Genomic DNA, 5646 nt, shown 5'->3' on the forward strand with positions numbered 1-5646 from the left:
CTTACTTTCTAAGTTCGCTTATCCTAAGCGAAGTTATTCTCAACTTCGCCCATTTACGCGAATTTACGAAGGATCCAGCGAAGTTATTACTTAAGCGAAGTTATACTTAACTTCGCTTACGGTACTGTTTCGAAGAAATTTTTCTAACTTCGCCCATTTCAGAATTTTTCGGGTTTTTTAGTCTTCAAGAAGAATGTCGTCAATCAATATTTCAGAGCTTGTCAAGATGGAAGTTGAAGCGGGGTCAGCTACAAAGGCCCCAAGGTTGCTGAAGGGAACCGACTTTGTTGCGTGGAAGGATCGGTTCATACAGTATGTTAAGTACCAGGATGCAAAGATGTGGGTATGCATCCAAGATGGATATATTCCACCGATCATGGAGTATGAGGGTCGAGACCAGATCAAGAAATACAGTAAAATGGAAGAGGAGGAGAAGAAGATGTATGAAGCCGAAAGCAAGGCTCATGCTGCAATCACAATGGCTCTTAAACAGGAGATCCTCCATACTTTTCAGAAAGTATACATCAGCTAGAGAGCTTTGGGAAGCTCTTGAGAGCAGATTCGAAGGAAATGTAGGCATTCGGGCCTCAAAGATAAAGCTGCTTAAAACTCAATTTTCAGTCTTTAAATACTTAAAGAACGAATCTCTTGATGATATTATCACTCGATATTATCATCTCATGACTGAATTGAGTAACTACTCCATTTCCTACCGAGAAGAAGAGATTGTAGAAAAACTTCTCGATGCTCTCCCACCAAATTGGGAGATGTATACTGTATTGATGAGGGAAGACAAGGACTTCTCTACTTATGATCTTGAAACCGCGGTCAACAAGCTCAGAACTTTTGAGCTTAATAAGGTAAGAAAGGAAACATCTATGGATCAGGTTCAAGATCCGAGCATGTACGGTGCGAAAGTGAACTCCAATACAAGTTCAAAGACTGACTCTGCCGCCTACTACTCGAAAGGTGAGTCGGGTGCCAATTCTTCACAGGAGGGGCAAGTGTCAGTAAACTCGAATGGGGATGTTTGCTTTGTTGCGGGTGGATCAAGTGGTACTCAACAGTCAGCAAGCAAGATTAGTGGATCTTCAAGTTCCTCAAGCAATAATTACTCAAAGATGCCAATGAGCGTCAAATCTGCTGAAGAGCAGTTTGGCCTCTATGCTTCATTTATTGCTTCTTATGAAAATTATATTCAAGGAAAGGTGGTTGATCCGGCGATGCTAGATGAAGACTACGACCAGATCGATGCTGATGATCTGGAGGAGATGGATTTACAATGGCAGATGGCCATGATAGTGAGGAGAGTGAAGAAGTTCATGAGGAAGACGGGGAGAAAGTTTGTGGGTGGCAGGCCAGGGTTCGACAAATCTAAGGTGAGGTGCTATAACTGTCAACAAAACGGGCACTTTGCCAAAGATTGCAGAAACGAGAGAGTTGAACGTAGTCAGGGCCGGTCTCCACAGCACACTGGGAATAATAAGGAAGTCAATGCCATGCTGTCCAGAGAAGCAGGTGAATACAACTGGAACCTGCATTTGAATGAAAATAGTGAACAGGCAAATATGGCTAAGGTTGAGAGTGAAGAACGTGAGAAGACTACCGGAGAAGAGAAAGCTGCTGGTAAGGAAAAAGCTTTCATGGCAGATAACGATGATCAACGCTCCGAGGTAAGTTCTAAATCTATTTGTAATAAATGTGAGAATTTGTCTGAGCAACTTGCTACCATAACTGATCAGTATGTTCGTTTAGATGCTGAATTTAAAACTCTTAAAGAAGATCATCACTTCACAAAAGCAAGAGAAAACAGTTACAAAGTTAAAATTAAAGCATGTGAAAAAGATGTTAAAAGCTTAAAAACTAAACTTGCTGAAAAAATTGAAGTAATTGATCTTAGTTATGAGGTTTTAGAAGAAAAGACTAAACTGATTGCTGAACGAGAAAAGCAGATTGCTGACCACCAGGTGAAAGTGGTGGAACTGAACCGAAAACTAGAACAGTTCAGAAATTCCTCAGCTATTCTTGATCACCTTGTTAGTGATCAAGGTACCTATACAAAGAGAGGAGGAATTGGTTATCACGAGGTTCCACCACCGTATAACCACAATTACACTTTTAACCCTAGTGTACAGAAATCTGCTGATTTTGAAGTTCCTCAGACAGTTCCTATCAAGGTTACAAGTAAAGAATCAAGTGTTAGTAGTGGCGAAACGAGTTCGCCTGTTTCAAGTGTAAATATTTCGGTTACGAGTCCAGTCTCATCGGATTCGGATAAGTTGTCCGAATCGGGTAAGACAAAAGAGAAAGTAGTGTTACCCACTGGTGGAGATAAAGATAAAACTTCTAAAAAGAGTACTCCACTCAACCCGTACGTCCCACCTTATTGTGAGACGAACGGCTGGTAACACTGCCTCTACATCCAAAATAACATTTGAAAAGAAAATGGAGTATAGGTGTTGTTTTAGGTGTAATAAGGTAGGACATCTTGTTGCAGATTGTCCTTTGACGCCGAAATTCAGAGGCATGAGGCCTATTAAAACTGAGCATAAGTCTACTGGTAATTTTAATACTGTTAAAAATGAAAACCCTTTAAAGTTTCAAAATGTAACTAATACAGGTTTTCAAAGAAACAAACCTCAGTTTTACAATGCTAATCACCAAACTGTAAGATATAATACTTTCAATACGCATAGGTTTGGAAGGCCTCACACTCAATCTCCAATGAGATTTCCTACTAGGACTGACAGGAATTATTCAAATGCTAACTTCGGAAAGCAGAAGTACGGGATATATAGATCCAAGACCAACTGGTCTTGGGTCCCTAGATTCTAATCATTTGCTTTATTGTGCAGGAACAGTTGAACAGGGCTGCCCACAGTCTTTGGATTGTAGATAGCGGCTGTTCCCGGCACATGACGGGCAACAAATACTTGTTGCACGACTTAAAACCTGTTCAGGGAGCGAGAGTTAGTTTTGCTGGTGAAAGTGGAGGAAGAATTACGGGTAAAGGAACGGTGTCCAATGGGAAGATGACACTTGAGAATGTGAATTTTGTGGAAGAGCTGAAGCACAATCTGCTGAGTGTGTAGTAGATTTGTGATAAGGAGTATACTGTTCACTTCACGAAGAATGAGGCGATCGTGTTGAAGCCTGGTTTTCAGATACCAGACGAGTGGATAGTGATGACAGCTCCACGTGATACAAATACGTATGTGATGGATATGAGGTCTACTGAAATGGCCTTGGGAGAATCATGTTTAATGACGAAGGCAAGCGAATCAGAATCCGAACTATGGCACAGGAGAATGGGGCACATTCATCTTCGAAAGATGAACCACATTGTCAAAAATGGGCTTGTGATGGGCGTTCCCTTGAAAAGTTTTAACTTTGAAGACAAATGTATTGCATGCAAGAAGGGAAAGCAACACAAGAAATCCCATCTCACCAAGAAGGTCAACTCAATTGCCAGTACTCTAGAACTGCTTCACATGGATCTCTTCGGTCCCGTGAATGTAAAAAGTCTAGGAGGTACTTCTTACTGCTTGGTGATCACTGATGACTACTCGCGATATTCGTGGGTATATTTTCTGAAATCGAAAGATGAGACGGCTCAAATGGTGAAGAGTTTGATTACTAAAGTTGAGAACGTCATGAGTAAAACAGTTAAGTTCATCAGAAGTGACAATGGGACGGAGTTCAAGAACTTTGAAATGGAGATCTTCTGTCTTCAGAAAGGAATTGAACATCAATACAGCGCTCCGTATACTCCGCAACAGAATGGGGTGGCTGAAAGGAAGAACCGAACTTTAATTGAAGGAGCCAGGACTATGCTGGCAGATTCGAAGCTTCCTGTGATGTTCTGGGCTAAAGCAGTTGCTACAGCCTGCTATGTTCTGAATAGGGTGTTAACCGTTAAGAGACTTGGTAAAACTTGCTACGAGCTTATGCATGGAAGGAAGCCCAACTTGAGTGGTCATGAACCATTCGGGTCTCCTTGTTCGATCTTGAAGACAAATTCGAAATTTGGAGAAGTAGCCGATGAAGGAATCTTAGTCGGTTATGTTGTTGGGACTCCCAACAGGCGTGTCTTCAATACTTCGACTTGCAAGGTGGAGGTGGTATGTAACACTGACATCACAAGTTACCAACCGCCAAAACCAAGCAATGGACCTGCTGAGCTTTTCGACTATGTTAAGCTTTTTAAGTCGTTTAACGTACCGGATTTGGAGATTTCTGAAGAAGAAGAAAGAGCTGCGACGAAGATGATACTCGATGAGGAAGAAAATCTATTGCAAAGACAGCTGATTGAAAAATGTCAACCTTCCTCATCAAACACTATCGGTACCCCTGCTGCCTCAACTGAAGAAGAATTTATCAATCCTTTTCACTCTCAGCATGAAACAACCATTGATGAGATCTCTTCTAATTTGGAAGATAATTTGCATGTCGGTTCTGTTCCGACCACGAGAATTCATAAAGATCACCCTTTGAATAATGTGATTGGTGATGTGTCCTCAGGTGTACAAACGAGAAGCAGCTTGAATGAACACACCTGTGTTTATACAAGCATTAAGGAGACAGGAATAATCGATGAATGCCTGTATACCTGCTTTATAAGCCAGATTGAACCGAAAAATTATCAAATGGCTTTAAAGGACAGCTCGTGGGTCGAAGCCATGCAAGAAGAGTTGGCTCAATTCGAGAAGATGGAAGTTTGGACTTTGGTTGAAAAACCAAAGAATGTGCATGCGATAGGCACAAAATGGGTGTTCAAATGCAAGAGAGATGATAAGGGGATTATTATAAGGAACAAGGCGAGGCTTGTCGTGAAAGGTTTTAATCAACAAGAGGGGATTGATTATAACGAAGTGTTTGCTCCTGTCGCTAGGTTGGAAGCCATAAGATTGTTTTTGGCGTTTGCTGCTCATGAAAAGATGAAGGTGTTTCAGCTAGATGTGAAGAGTGCGTTTTTGAATGGGATAGTTGATGAGGTTGTGTATGTTGAGCAACCTCCGGGTTTTCCTGACCCAGACTATCCAGATCACGTGTACAGGTTGAGCAAGGCGTTGTATGGATTACATCAGGCACCTCGTGCCTGGTATGCAACTTTATCGGATTACTTGCTCGAGAATGGTTTTGCAAGAGGGAAATGAAATTACTTTTCAAGTCTGTTACTTCGTAAGAAGTTCGTTAGCTATGTTAAACGGAAAATTGATCCAACCTTGGAAAATGATAGATATTCTAACTTTGTGTGCTTAACTAGTGAAGTTATTAGGCTTAAAAGGCTTTAGGACAATCATTGTATGTCATGGTAACTTTTAATGGTGCGTAAAAGTAGATGTGATACAAACTAAATTTACTTGATTTTACGTGGAAACTCCTTAAGAGTTTTGCGTGTCTTCATATATATCTTTTCGAATGAAAGGCAGAAAAGCGATTACCCAGTCATACACGAGCCCATGTGTGTTCTGATTCCCGTGAAGATAGCGTCTCAAGATACTGCAGTGATCCAGATTCGGGACTTGCAGTTAATTTCTACTTTGAAGTCTATGTTGTTCATAAAAAAAAAAAAAAAAAAAAAAAAAAAAAAAAAAAAAAAAAAAAATTGATGTTATTGTAACATATTAGTGATGATAATATCAA

Source organism: Bidens hawaiensis, unplaced genomic scaffold (assembly GCF_021521415.1).
Source record: "Bidens hawaiensis isolate Kalapana, Puna unplaced genomic scaffold, B.hawaiensis_p1.1 tig00033584_1, whole genome shotgun sequence".
NCBI lineage: Eukaryota > Viridiplantae > Streptophyta > Magnoliopsida > Asterales > Asteraceae > Bidens > Bidens hawaiensis.